The sequence below is a fragment of the Benincasa hispida genome, chromosome 11 (assembly GCF_027475165.1).
Source record: "Benincasa hispida cultivar pf3 chromosome 11, pf3_genome.v1.1, whole genome shotgun sequence".
Lineage (NCBI taxonomy): Eukaryota > Viridiplantae > Streptophyta > Magnoliopsida > Cucurbitales > Cucurbitaceae > Benincasa > Benincasa hispida.
The window spans coordinates 35,297,861-35,314,267 of NC_143488.1; positions in this window are offsets into that span (position 1 = coordinate 35,297,861).

Genomic DNA, 16,407 nt, shown 5'->3' on the forward strand with positions numbered 1-16,407 from the left:
AAGGTGACAATGTAGGCTCACCTTTCAAAATGATGCCCTTCTTCTTCTAGGGGGATCCCTACAAAAGAAAAACAAGAAGCCAATCTAAAAAGCAGTAAAGGAAAATAGTAAAATTTTCACCTGGCACCCTCTAAGAAGGGAAAATTTTTAACGTCAGTTGCTCGATGTGAACCGTCCTCCTTTCAAGGTACGAAGAAATTCTCATATTTCTTCAACCCTTCTTATTTGAATTGACATAACACTCCATGCTCATAAGAAACTCCATCTTTTGAAGGGCATTGGACAGGTCGAATTTTATTTGTTTAGAATATCGGGAAAAAAGGAAAAAGAAAGAATCAAAATATTCAAGGGACTCTTGCCAATCCAAAGTAGAACAATACTCTAAATACTCTTGAGAACAAAAAGAAGAAAACTAAAAAATATACGAAATATCAGAGGTTAGAACAGGATGAGGTTTTTCAACCTCTAACTCTATCACCTGGTATCGTTCAATGAAGGCTCATGTTATTTTTCTACCTCGACTATTGGGGCTGCCCATGGCATGGGCTCCTTGTCATCCTCCTTATCATCAAAGTACATTACCTCATGATGGGGCATTTCGGTAGTCTCAAGGTGAAAAAACTACAAAGGGAATTTCTCTAGCCTCTTAACTGATTCAACAATTTGAGCTGATAGGATAAACAAGAATACAACGGAAGCATTCATAATCAATAATCACTCTAATTACATTTAATTTGAGTTCTGTGAAGTATGCAAAACATATTATTCAGCAAGAGGGTTTCTAGAAGACAAACCTTTGAAAAATCCTCCAAATCCAAGTTGCTCTTCACGAAATCTCAGCTTCAAATCCTCAGTGAACCACCAAGAAATCTTCTCTACTATTCTCATTCTTGAATTTGAGTCATGGAATTCAAGATTGAAGTAAATTGTGTAGGGATTTAAGAGGGTTTCTACAAAAAACTAATTTTTGCAGTAGTTTTTAGGAAAGAATCAGCTTCATCATACCCTTCAATCTGAAATTGAAGTGTTTTTATCTCCATCCTTCATGCAATTGATGGTACTTAGTGAAGGAACTCTTATTCAAAAGTACCTACGAGTGGAAGCGGATCTTTCCAATTCATTGTGACAGAATTACCGCAAATACATTCAAAACATACTAATATGCATTCATAATGCTAAAGAGATCAAAAGAACATACCAGATGAAGATTTCTTCTTCATAGCAAGTCAAAAACCAAATCTCTATCTCGAACAATCACCACTTTGACAAAAGGAAACAGAGAAGACAACAGCACTCAGAGCCCTTCGTATTTTTGGAGTGAGAATCCAAAGTGTGGGCTTTTTTCGGATTTGGTAGAGGGAAGAAGGAAGAGAGACCATACATAACGATCAAGCAAGTGGGAGATGAGGTCGTCTATCGCATAGACAAGGTGCTTGTCGTTTAGGTGAAGTATACGATCATGTAGGAAAAAGTAAGTGATCGTCTAAACAATCGTGTAGGAAAAGGTAAGCGATCGTACAAACGATCGTGCAGGAAAATGGTGAGTGATTGTCCAAACGATCGTGTAGGAAAAACTAAGTGATCATCTATACGATCGTTTAGTAAATATCGGGAGCTAAATGATCGCTTAGGAAAAGGTAAACGATTGTTTAGTTAATAGCGCGTGACGGTGTAATCGGTAAGTAATCGTTTAGCAATATTGTATATGCAAGCGATTGTGCAGGCACTATCGTATAGGCACTGATTTTTAAACGATGACACTATCTTTAACACAATGTCCGTGCGCATATGACTCCTGCACGTTGTCAGCTATTTATAATGCACTCATCCGTTATTTTTTAACAGAAGAGACGTCATCCCATTGCCTTTATAACCGTCCAATGAATGTGATCTTATCATATTCATAACATATAAATTAATATCATATATTAATTATAATATTTTCCTCTACTAGATATAAATCATATTTATATCCAATTTCTTCTAAATTAATGTATCTCATACATAGAGTTAATTATATCATATTTAATTAACTCTTCAATTATATCATATATAATCGAACTCCCTCTTGTCAATTTGAACATTTCAAACTGACCCAAAAACTGATTCTCAACTTGTATCCAAGCTACCAAGGGGACTTTATAGACCTATGGCTCGAAGCTCCAACGGTTAGTGTATAGTTGACTAAACTCTTTAATCATGATATCCACCATCCGTTAACTGCCAGACATTCCACTAAAGACCGACAGTTGAACTCTTCTTGCCATAGATATATTTCTATGTCTATTGGATATAACCAATCATCAGTACGATGACCCTTCATAGATGCTCGTAATTATAGCAGGCCAATTTACCGTTTTGCCCCTGTAATTATATCTTCCTCCTTAAGTACTACTGATCCCTCTAATGAACAATACAACATAGTCCTACTATGTGTGAAAACCTCTCGGGCCATGAGAAGGTGCGCTGCACCACATCGTTTAAGCCCTGGGATCAGCCCTTAAGAGAGCAATCTATCTACTTGCCCCTACTTTGGGGAAGAAGTGAACTCCATCTTGTGAAGCTGAGTTTCTAGCTCCGAAATCAGATGAATCCCCAAAATGGTAGGTTTGAGTCAGCGTTCTGGCCACTTGCATCCATGCAAATTAAAGAACCGTCCTCAATGGCAGGAGTTCTCAACTCACTCAGGATTGAGGTCATGTTACCTATGGTCATCCTAGTGAAGTAAAGTCTTAGTCATGAACGGTGTTATATGAGAAGACATTAACACTACGAGGTCAAGTCTTATACTAACTCTTTGTATAGGACGCCTCGCTCGCATGTCCATTACACGAATGATCAGGATCAGACGATCTGTGACAAGTCACAACATTCGTAACAATTCCACAAAGCAGGCCGCCTCCGTAGTGTTACCAGGATAAGTTTTCCCTCCTATATCCATATACTACAGACTATTTTTGTTGTCACTTAAGACATGATCTACTTGTATGTCACTACATACATGCTTAAGTTACATAAAGACAACCATGGATATTAAGCTTATTGGTTTTTGGTAAAATATAAATCATCTAAATGTGCAAAGTCAAGTAGTGAAATAAATATCATTTATATTATACATCACAAGTGTTCGTACAAAGTTGTTTACAAACTATAAGACACGAGTCTTTAGGGCACAAATCCCAACAATCTCCCACTTGTCCTAAAGCAAAGTGAGGAGTACAAGTAAACAGGCATAAAACAATGAACTAGGGCATAAAATCCCAGTGCAACAAAATCTCCCACTTGCCCTAGTCCAGTCGCAGGTGGTCTCGTAGAGCCATGCTCTGAAGATGACCCTCAAACACTATAACCGTGAGAGCCTTCATAAACGGACCAGCAACGTTTTGCTCCGAGGAGATCTTCATGACAATCATGTCTCCTCGATGCACTATCATGTGGATCAACTTTAACATGGCAACAGGTGAGAAAGTCTCCTCATAGTCGACTCTCTCCACCTGGGTATAACCCTTTGCCACAAGTCGAACCTTGAAGGTTTGCACCTTCCCATCAGCCCCCCGTTTGCATTTGTAGATCTATTTACAACCTATAGGTCTTACCCCATCAGACTGATCTACAAGTTCCCATCCCGAGTTGAAGTACATCGACTCCATCTCGAGATTCATGGCTTTGACCCATTCATCCCGGTCAACATCCTCCATTGCCTTTTTATAGGACAACGGATCCTAACGTCGCCATCTGTCACCATAGCTAGGATTTTCGTGAAACCCAGATAGCGATCTGGCGGGTTCGTAACCCCCTCACTACATCAAGGTTCCCTCAACTCTTAAGGTGGAACCGACCTACCAGATGAACTATCATCAACAATTCTGGTTGATGAAGCAGGTTTTTCAACAACTCTTGTTGAAGTTTTAGTAGTTTCTTTGGAAAGCTCACTTAACACGACTTTACTACGTGGACTATGCTCCCTGATATAATCTTCCTCCAGGAAAGTAGCGTTCGTGGAAACAAACACCTTGTTTTCAGATGGATCATAAAAGTAGCATCCTCGTGTACCATTGGGGTAGCCTACAAAGAGGCACAACCTCGATTGTGATTCCAACATCTTGGGATTTGCCTCAAGCATATGTGCTGGGCAACCCCATAATCGAAAGTGACGTAAACTAGCTTTACGCCCGTTCCACAACTCCAGAGGTGTTCTTGCAACACTCTTAGAAGGAACACAGTTGAGAATGTATACCGCAGTCTCTACTGCGAAACCCCAAAACGAGTTTAGCAAGGAAGCGTAACTCATCATCGAACAAACCATGTCCAACAAGGTTCTGTTTCTCCTCTCTGCTACACCATTTTGTTGAGGTGTACTCGGTGCCGAGAGTTGGGAAACGATTCCATGTTTTAATAAATAGTTCTAGAACTCAGAATCCAAAAACTCTCCACCTCAATCTGATCGAAGTGTTTTTATTCGTCTATCCAAAGCATTCTCAATTTTGGCCTTAAATAATTTGAACTTTTCAAAAGATCCAGACTTTCGTTGCATCAGATAGACATACCCATATCTCGAGTAATCATCAGTAAAATTGATAAAGTACTCATAGCCTCCTCGATAACCTTTTCCTAATTCAAGAGGCTCTTTGGCTCGATAACCTTTTCCAGTAAAAAGTCGTTTAGTCATCTTACCTTTAAGGCAAGATTCACACACTGGTAAAGAATTTTCCTCTAACTCACTTAGAAGGCCATTCTTTACCAATCTCTCAATCGTACTGAGATTGATGTGCCTTAATCGAAGGTGCCAAAGTCGGGCACTTTCTTTTGGAGAAACTCATTGGCGTTTAGATTGAGTTACGTCAGATTTAAACATCTCTATGTTATGGAGGGAACTTAAGGCTAAAGGTCTTAGCACATACAAGTTATTTTCCAGTTTAGCTGTACAAATTTCAACACCATCCTTACGAATAAACATTTTATTCAATTTAAAAGAAATAGTGTAATTGTATTGTAATAGACACTTTACAAAAATAAGGTTCCTTTTTAGTTCAGGAACTACAAAGACATCTTTTAATATAAGAAACCTATTATGTAAAGTAAAGTGCATGTCTTCCACTGCCATAGCTGAGATGATGTACCCGGTGCCTACTCGCAACGTCATCTCACCAGCCTCCAATTGTTGCTAGGATCCAATCCCTTGAAAAGAAGAACATATATGATTAGTGGCGCCAAAATCTACTATCCAAGCAAAATCATCATTCTCCATTAAACAAGTTTCTAATACAAGAAAATCATATTTACCTTTGTCTGCCTTGGCCTTAGCTTTGGCAGCCTTCTTTTCTTTCAGATAACGAGGACAATTCCTCTTCCAGTGTCCATCCTGGTTACAGTGGAAACATTTTTGTTTTTCAACCAGCGGTGGACGCTTCTTCTAGGCGACAGGTGACAGGTTAGCAGGCGCATTCCCTTTCCCTTTACCACCCTTCTTCTCTTCCCCTTTCTAGAGTTAGAAGTTGAAGGTGTAGACTTTGTTTCTGAGGTCGAACCACGATAAAACTTTTTAGAGGACGAGCCAACATTTACCTCACCTCCCTTTTTCTTCTTACTTTTCAGCAAGGATTGGTAAGTCTGCAACTCGTTGAGGAGAGTGGTAAGGGAGTAGTCCACTTTGTTAAGAATCGTTTTGCCAACAAAGTGGAGGAAGCTCTCCGGTAATGAATGCAGGATAATGCTAACCTGACTGCCCTCATCAATTTTAGACTCATTCATCTCCGCCACGTTAAAGTGGACCATCATATTCAGCACGTGTTCACCAATAGAGGTGCCTTCCTTCATTTTAGAGCTGAAGATGTGTTTCAGAGCCTCATGCTTGAGCTATCCAGATGGCTACTGAACATTCCCTGCAGGGACTCCATGATCTCACGAGCTGAGACCATGGACTCGTGTTTCTTGGCCAACACGTCACTAAGATTGGCCAGAATATAGGTCGGGCCTTCTCGTTTACCCGTGTTCAGTGTTCGTACGCCGTTCGAACATTTTGAGTAGCGTTCTGAGGTGGAATAGGAGGACATTCCTCCGTAAGGACAAACTTCAGATCCTCGATGATGAGTATCGTCGTGAGCATATATTTCCAACTTGAATAGTTTTGGCCATTCAGTTTTTCGGCGCTAAGTAAATTGATAGTGGCTGATGCCATTAAAAAACCATTGCTAAAAAAACGAATAACCTTTTATAAGACTTTGCAAAAACCACAGTTTTTAATTAACCAATTAATTTTAGCAAAACAAATTCCAAGTACCCTAAGTGAAAAGACTTTTATTTTGCAATGATGCCCCAACGAGGCAGGATAAACGTCACCGGTGGAGTGATCGGATGTCCCTTCACTGGGATGAGACATTCTCAACCATTAGGCAGAACCAACTTTTGGAACTAAACTTAATAGCCACCATTTGTTCGGTTCAGAATAGTTAACCCTTAACAATCCTGCGTAAGTGTAACCCCTCGTTTTTGTCCCCAGAGTCCCGCCCTAATGCGCTCACCATAGGGAAAAAAGCAGATTAGGACAAGAGACTAAGTAACTTTATCCTCTTACAAGAGATTAAATAAAGAAATGCGCAAAACAACCATCCTATAGGGGGATACACCCAGAGTGCCACGAGGTGATGTGCCAAAACTTTATTTAATCCAACGAAGGAGACCGAGGGATATGTTGTCGCACTTCTTGCTCCCACTTACTATGAACATTCTCTCCATCCACCTTGATATTGACCTACCCAAACACCATCCGTTTGGGAGACACGCCAAAGGCGCCTTGAGGTCGAGGGTAGATCTCATGGTGTGGACTATGAGGGAGAAATGCGAGAGATGAAAATGAAGCATCAAATGCCCCAAGAACTTCCTACTGAACGTTCTACCTAGGGATTTATTAACCTAGACAATCTGGCTATTGATGATGATCTAAGTCATTTATAAAGTTTGCTAAAAAACAACTTTTGTCTTTGAAATTTTAAAAAAAAATCCAAGTAGTTACATTAAAGTCTTTAATGGATTGGCCTTAATTTGCATGCATGCATCAAATCTATCTAAATTACCTTTTCAGGTAGGTTCTCAGGTAGGGGTGTTCCATTGCCGTTATCTTAAATACCCCAGTCTAGACAGAACCCGCCTTTGACAAAAGGTCTATTATAGGTAGACTTGCTACATATTAATCTTTTACTAATTATTTTAGTTCTAATTTCATTTTATAACCATTTATAAAATAAACAACTAAAACACTCAGACCACATAATGAAGTATTTATAACGCTTATAAATATAACGTTAAATAAGTAAAGCATACATAAATATAACCCTTACATTCAATGATGCATGAACATGCACTTATGTAAATTAAATCATGCTTCTCTAAAATAGAACAATTACAATAAAGAGATGATGCATGACCAATGCATAACCTAAGGTGGGATTTACTATATGTGCATACCATATGACATATTAAAAAAATATATACATCGCATGTAATAAATAGAGGATTAATGGACCGGGATGAGCCTTTACAAAAACCAGAATGAAATAACCCTATCTATTACATTTTTCATCGAGCAATCTGGTTCATAGGTGAACCGGGTTTTGAACCATCAGGAAGACTCCATCATATAGTAAACATTGTAGGTAGATGATTGTCCAATGCGCACTAGACGATAGAAGCAAAATTAAACGATCGCGTAGACGACAACGAGGCTGCGAAGCCTGATCATCTATGTGATCGCTTAACGCGGCAACAGGTAAACGATTTACCTTGCATTACTAAGCAATCGTTTAGTCAGTTACTAAGCGATGAAGCTTACTAACCAAAACGATCGTCTATTCGATCACTTAACGCGGCGATAGGTAAACGGTTTACCTTGCGTTACTAAGCGATCATTTAGTCAATTACTAAGCGGTAAAGCTTACTGACCAAAACGATCTTCTATTGTGCGCGCGCGTTAAGCGATACGTGAGCCTCTCATCGTCCATACGACTCGATGTTCAGCAATCGTGTAACCGATCGTTGACACGATGCGATCAACCTTTGATCGCATACCCCATCGTCTAACTAATGTGATCAACAACGATGGTGGTGTCCGCATACCCCATCGTCGTACCAAGAATACCAAGGTAGCTATTGTGGTGGTGTCCGCACTCAACTCGACTGAGTTCGAGGTTTTGGAGGCCGTTCATTGGGTTCGTGATCTTGGAGATTGTTGAGTTCGAGTTTGCTATTGATCGTGCGGTGTTGCAGCTGTTGTGTTCGAACGTTCCTGTGTTGCCATCTTGGAGATTGATCATTTTTTTATCCCTTATAGATTGATTATATATATATGTAATATTTGTTCCTCAATTACTATTTTTTTTATCCCTTACAGATGTGATCATTTCATAAACATCTACTTCACTAATTAAACAAAAACAATAAACTAGGATCGCACAAAAAAAAAGTGGTCATTCTAATGAATAATAGATATGTTTTAAATTTATCATAAAAAAGTAAAAACTTTCTAAATTTTGTCTCTACAAATGCTATCTTCTTGGAAGAAGACCACATCAAGGATCATAAACCACGAAGTAAGCTTGTTTTACATATGATCTCTAGTGAGACTGAGACTACTGAGGGTTCAACAAAAGTTTTTGATTAGACTGACAGGTTAACAAGAGTTGTTGAGGTCGATACATCTATTCAACCAGCTCAAGAGTTGAGACTGCCTCAACGTAGTAGGAGGGTTATGAACCCCCCGATCGCTACATGGGTTTAACTGAAGCCTAGAACGTCATTTCTAATAATGGGGTCAAGGATCCATTGTCTTTTAAGCAAGCAATAGAGGATGTTGACAAGGATGAGTGGATTAAACCCATAAAACATGAGATGGAGTCTTTGTACTTCAATCAAGTCTGGGAGCTTGTGGATCAACCTGACGGGGTAAAACCTATAGGGTGTAAGTAGATCTATAAGTGAAAGTGAGGTGTAGATGGAAAGGTAAAAATCTTTAAGGCTAGACTCGTGGCAAAGGGTTATACCTAGGTCGAGGGAGTGGACTATGAGGAAACTTTCTCACCTGTTGTCATGCTAAAATCTATCAGGATACTCTTGTCCATAGCCACATTTTATGATTATGAGATATGACAAATGGACGTCAAGACTGCCTTTCTTAATGGTAATCTTGAGGAGACCATCTATATGGCTCAACCAAAGGGGTTCGTAGTTCCAAATCAAGAGCAAAAACGCAAGCTTAATAGGTCCATTTATGGGCTGAAACAAGCATCTAGATTGTGGAACATTAGATTTGACAGTGCATCAAATCATTTGGCTTTGATCAGAATATTGATGACTCTTGTGTTTACAAGAAGATTATCAATAACTCAGTAGCTTTCCTGATACTGTATGTGGATGATATCTTACTCATTAGGAATGATATAGGGTTTTTAACTGATATTAAAAAGTGGCTAGCTTTGCAATTCCAAATGAAAGATTTGGGTGAGGCAAGTATGTTCTAGGGATCCAGATCATTCGGGATCATAAGAACAAGAGGTTAGCTCTATCTCAAGCATCGTACATTGATCAAATGTTGATCAGGTATAGGATGCAGGATTCTAAGAGGGGTTTGTTATCCTTCAGGCATGGAATCGTTTTGTCTAAGGATCAATGTCCTAAGACACCTCAAGAGGTTGAGGAGATGAGATAGATTCCCTATGCTTCAGTTGTTGGAAGCTTAATGTATGCAATGTTGTGTACCAGACCCGACATTTGCTATGCAGTAGGATTGTTAGTCATTATAGTCCAATCCAGGATTAGATCACTGGACTGTGAAACCCGGATTTCCATTTTTCCTATTTAAGTAGTTAATCTAAGTGTAAGTTAAATTCTATGTTAAAGAGAAGGAAAATTCTAATTGTTTAAATAGATTCGTTTAGTAGCTTTGAGATAATCCTTGACTAGTGAAAATTTGGTTAAGTATGATGCCAAAAAGAACCATGCGTTGGAAGCTAAGAAAGAAATGGCTAAGTATTTAACAATGCGTTGGCCTCGTGCTAAGCGTTGGTGTTGTGCCATGTGTTGGCCATGAACATTTGAGAGGTTATTTGGGCGTTGAAAGAGGCTAAAGTATGGTCGAGAGGAAAGGCTATCCGGGGACAAGTATGCGGCAGCCAACGTCTTGAGAGGTTAGCAATGTATGCGGTAGCCTCAAGTTACGCGGACATGGGCGCTGGGCATTGGAGTTGCGCACGCTGGATGATTGTGTAGTAAATGAACAGTGCTACACGATGAGGTAGATGATCGTGTAGCAAATGAATGGTGTTACACAATGGGGTATGCGATTATCTAGTAAGTGAGCGGCACTACACGATGAGGTAGGCGATCGTGTAGGCAGACGCTGGACGATCGTGTAGCAAATGCGTGGAGCTAAGCGATGCGGTGTTAGACGATGCGAAGAGTCGCGCTAAACGCGCTATGCGATGAATGATAGCGCTATGCAATGGACGATAGTGTTAAGTGATAGGGCATTGGCACTGCACGATCGACGTCAATGCTAAACGATGGGCGTTAGCGCTACACGATAGACTTCTAAGCAATGAGCATTGTGCAATAGACGTAGATGCTAGGCGATGACGTTAAGCGATAGGCGGATGCGTTAGATGATGGGCGTCAACGTTACACGATGAGCAAGAGCTGTGCAGTAGGCTGTGTGCTATGCGATGGTGCTATGCGACAGCAATACTAGACGATGAGCTAGGCGCTAGGACAAGTCATGGTGGACGCATGGTGAAATGTCTTTGCATTGCTGAAGCTGGCGGTACGTAAGGCTAGTGAGGTTAGTTTGCATTGGTCTTGAGCAAGAGACTAAGGACGTTGGTAAACAACAAGGACATGCTAGCTTTGGTCATAGGGGATGCATTAGCAAGAGACTAGGCGATAGTAAGCTATACCATGAGGCATTGAGTTGAGACTTAGTCTACCCCAAAGGTTGTTATGCGTTGGTGATGTGCTATATGCCAAGGACATCTGAGACATACGAGCGTATAGGACAAGGCTTGAGCAAATAGTATGCGTTGGAAGAGTGTTGGTCATAATCCTAGTTGAGCGCATAGGCCAAAGGTAAAGCCATGCGAGAAAAAAGAGACATGCGGCCATGCACGACCAAGTAATTTGAGGTTGGATGGAGCATTTAAGGTCCGATGGGCGCATAGGCCATGCGAGGGTGCGATTTGCCAAGATTGCTTGCAACCATAAGGATGTGGAATACGCCAATGGTGATCATCCGAACATGTGGCTTGTTGGGGAGAAATCGTGGGCCTCAAACCAGTGAGGTGGATGCATAAAATGACATGCAAATTTGAGCGTTATGTGTTGGCTAAGGCAGAGGAAGACGCCTTGGGTTGCGATGGCATGAAGGTTGCATTAATAGTGTGGGAAAAAGACACTTGGACATCCGGCCAAGTAGGAGGTGTCAGCCTTTAAGAGATTTTGGACGCCTATAAATAGGGCCAAGGACTTTTCTTCAGATTATAACTCAAAATCTCTTCAAAGTACATTAGGAAGAGTTATGAGGGCTGAGAGGGAGGAAACTATGTGTTGATGAAGGAATGCATGCATTGGTAGCAAGACCATGCGTTGGTCATGAAGTTCCAAGAGGAGGAGATGTTGTTGGACAGTGAAGTCTGGAAGTAGCATCAACTTGGCACGAGGAGTTCTCCTAGAATACTCGTGCGTTTGGAATGATTTCAAAGCCACCTGAAAGATCTGAGAGTATAGTTATCATGGTAGAGCTGCTGGAGAAGAAGCTCCAAGGAATTGGGCTGGAGAATGAGGAAAAGAAAAAATGTTCGAGCTATCAGGTAAGCTTAGGCCAGTCTTGATGTTTTGGTGATTCCGGCCAAACCATGAAAATTTTTGAGCTAAGATTTTAGGGTAAGCTTCCTGAGACAATTTATAACATGTTTACAGAAGAAAGTATCTTAATATAGGGTCTAGAACTATGTGTAATCTAAGCTGATAATTGAATCTGGAATTTAGGATTCAAAAGGGAAACCAAGGAAACCTAAGGAACTTCAGAGTGGAAAGTTCCTAACCAACCAAGGTGAGTGGTTGTTCCATCATTTGTACGGTTGATTTCTATATATATATATGATTATATATATAGGTTGTATTTGAAATATTGGCATGATCGGGAAATATGTTTGTTTGGATATTTGGTTTGTGTTGTTGTCACAATGCGTGTATATTTGCATTAGGAAATGGGATTCATACCCGAGATATTGTTAGCATGCTTGGTGGGACGCTTGGCTGAGATTGTCAGCGTACTCAAACGTGTCTAACAAGAAATGTCGACATGTGCATAGTCGACAGGTTATAAGGTATTGAGCCTGAGTCCACGTTGGTTATCACGGGTTATTCACGGAGAATACCCAGGAAAAATACATAATCATGCCAGGGTATTTCTAGCTGACAGGCTGGGGAGATTACATTTTGCTATGTGATTGTTGTTGATTATGGAATTGTTTTCTCAAAGATGAATTTCTAAAATAAAACTTATGTTTGTTTAAAGTTGCCACTCACTGAGCTTTGTAGCTCATGTTTTCCATGTTTTATGTCTTCTCCACCCCTCCCCCCTACCCCCCAAGTAGCGAAGGTTGAGGAGTTCCAGAGTGCTGCTGAGGTCAAGGTCTACCACAAACCATAGTCACACTTCCGGCATTAAGAGTGGTTGTTGTAAACTTTGTAGTAAAGTCTTGGAGTTATATACACATTTCATTGTAGTAATAAAATGGGCCTACTTAATCAGTTGTTGTTATCTCCTTGACTTAAAGTTTACTGAGTATAGTAAAAAGATTCAGATGGGCAGTAGGTATCACAAAAGGGTGGTATCTGCGGCCCCTCATGCCTCTTCTCGGGCTCAGAAGTGCGAGCTCGGGGCAGAGTATGACAGAACAACGGTTAAGATGATCCTCAAGTATCTTCGGGGAATGAGGGACTACATGCTCGTGTATGGAGATAAGAATTTGATCCTTACAGGATACACAGACTTTGACTTTCAGACTGATAGAGATTCTCGTAAATTGACATCGGAGTTAGTGTTCACTCTGAATGGAGAGGCTATAGTGTGGCGACGCATCAAGCAAGAATGCATCACAGACTCCTCTATGGAAGACGAATATGTAGCCGCTTATGAAATAGCTAAAGATGCTGTTTGGCTGAGGAAATTCTTTACAGATTTGGAAGTTGTTCCAAATATGGATTTGTTGATCACTCTTTATTGTGATAAAAGCAGGGTTGTGGCAAATTCAAAGGAGCCTTAGAGTCATCGTCGAGGCAAGCATATAGAGCGAAAATACCACTTGATCGGGGAGATTATGCATCGTGGTGATGTGATTGTCACAAAGATCGTGTCAGAGCACAACATTGCTAATCCATTTACAAAGGCTTTCACGGCTAAAGTGTTCGAGGGTCACCTGGAGAGTCTGGGTCTACAGGACATGTGACATCTTATCTAGGGAAAGTGGGAGATGATACTGGGGTATAGAATATGCCCTAGTTTATTGTATATTGTACTTGTATTTATCTTTTATTGTACATTAATCTCTCGAGGCATTAGGACAAGTGGATGATTGTTGAGATTGGTGTCCTAATTCTCCTAGAGTCTCGTAGTTTGTAAATTGACACATTGTTATGAATAAAATAAAAGTTATTTTATTTGGCATTTACTCATATCTAATAAACAAAGCTCCATGGTTATTGTATGTAAATTTAAACATGTATATGAGATATACAAGTGGATCATGCCTTAAGTGATAACCTAAAAAGGTCTGTAGGATAAGGATTAAGGAGGGATACCTGATCCTGGTGACACTACGGATATGACCCACTTTGTAGAGGTTTGCAAGTATTATGAACTGCTACAAATGGTTGATCCTGACCATTCATGTGGAGACATGCGAGCGGGGGTGTCCTATACAAATAGTTTGTATAAGACCAGACCACGAGATGATTAGTTTCTTTATATAACGCTATTGATACTTAAGACTTACATCTCACCTAAACGATCATAGGTGATATGACCTCAATCCCGAGTATTCTGGGAACTCCTGCCTTTGAGGGTAGTTCTTTGATTAGTATGGGTGAGAGTGGCCAGATTGCCAACTCAACATGCCTACTTTTTTGGGGATTTGTTTGATTTGAGGGCTGGGAACTCAGTTACACAAGATGAAATTTACTCCTTCCCCGAAGCAGGGGTAAGTAGATAGATTGCTCCCTTAAGGGCTAATTCCGGGTCTTGAACATAGTGGCCACAACTTCTCTTTGGAAGAGAGGACTCAGTCATAGTAGGACTATGACTTATGTTCATTAGAGGGATCAGTGGTATTTAAGGAGTTAGATGTAACTATAGGGGTATAACGGTTATTGGCCCAGTTGTACGAGCTATCTGTGAAGGGTTATCACGCTGTTGATTGGTTGATATGGACACAAAATATATCTATAGTAAAAAGAGAGCAACTGTCGATTTTTAGTGGAGTGCCTGACAGTTAACGGATGGTGGATTCCGTGACTAAAGAGTTTAGTCAGTTATTCACGTACCATTGGAGCTTCAAGCTACAGGTCCATAAGGTCCCCTTGGTAGCTCAATGGATTCAAGTTAAGAATCAGTTCTTGGTGTTGATTTGAAATGTTCAAATTGACAAGAGGTAATTCGATTATATATGATATGATCGGTGTGATGTATGAGATACATCAAGTGGATGATTAATGTAAATGAGATTTACCTTAAGTACCATGAAATAGAAAAAGAGCTATGATTCATATGTTTCATGAGTGAAATATTAAAACTATAGGTTATAAATATAATATGGTAAATTGGTTATCATATATATTTATAATAATATTAATTATTGGATAATTATCTCTTTTTCTCTAATAACCAATTGAGTGGGAGCTTATTGGTGGTTTTCATGGTAACCGTGAGATAAAAGAAAAAATGTTTTCCTAAATTTAGTATGATTTTTGCAAGAGGTGTAATTTTTGAAAAAAACTCACGAATCGCTATCAAGTTAGAATTGTTTTCACTAAACGATAGCTGAAAGAGAGACTAAACGATCGTGGGGGTGATACTATATGATAGTTCACTCAGATGATCGTAGATAAACGATCGCGGGGCTTTTGCTATACAATAGCTTGCCTTCTTCTAAACGATTGAGCACTTATCTATAGACTCTTATCATCTCTCACTTACTCAATTGTCTATATGATTGTTATTCCTCCGGTCTCTTCCTTTAACCAAGTCTACACAGGACCTACACTTCTGGATTCTCACATCGAGAATACCAAGGTAGCTATTGTGGTGGTATCCACACTCAACTCGACTGAGTTCGAGGTTTTGGAGGCTGTTCGTTGAGTTCGTGATCTTGGAGATCATTGAGTTCGAGTTTGCTGTTGATCGTGCAGTGTTGCAGTCGTTGTGTTCGAGCGTTCGTGTGTTGCCATCTTGGAGACTGATCATTTTTTTATCCCTTACAGACTGATTATATATATATATGTAATATTTGTTCCTCAATTACTAATTTTTTTTATCCCTTACAGATGTGATCATTTCAAAAACATCTACTTAACTAATCAACAAAAACAATCAACTAGGATCGCATAAAAAAAGAGGTCATTCTAATGAATAATAGATATGTTTTAAATTTATCATAAAAGAGTAAAGACTTTCTAAATTTTATTTTATAATTTACTAAATTTAATATATTTATAAAATAATATAGAATGTGTACCATAAAAATGACACTTTGGGGAGATCTTGTTGAATATGAAGGACAAGGGATATAATCTATCTATCATCCAATTTCAAATAAATAAACAAACAAATAAATAAATAAATAATGATTTTGCAGGTGATTATATATATATATATAGAGAGAGAGAGTTATCATGAAACACATAACAACGCCGCAATGCTAAGTCTTTATAGGCAAATAAGTCTTTCTACATCTTTTTTTCACTTGAGCGTTCCGTTTGACCCAAATTATCTTTATCGTCTTGGCCGATTTTGCATTCAAAAGGTCTCGAAGGCTTCCTTTGCTCATTTTATGTTTGTGGATGCAAATTGCATGGTCAGGCTTTTCTTAACCAGGTATGAAGGAAAATTGTTACGGGTTTAGTTTTGTAGGGAAGACATAATATTAGAAGCTTTCATTAACACTATACAATCTTCCACTCCAATCTATCTTTACCTTCACTTTATCTCACTCTCATTTCCATCAGGTTAATCGAAGCTTCAGAGATTTTTTTTTAATATATATATATATATATATATAAAAGTTGACTTGAAAAAGTTTGAACTTACCTTTAAATATGTTAGATAATATAAGATACCTTCACCCATCAACTTAAGCTTTTAGA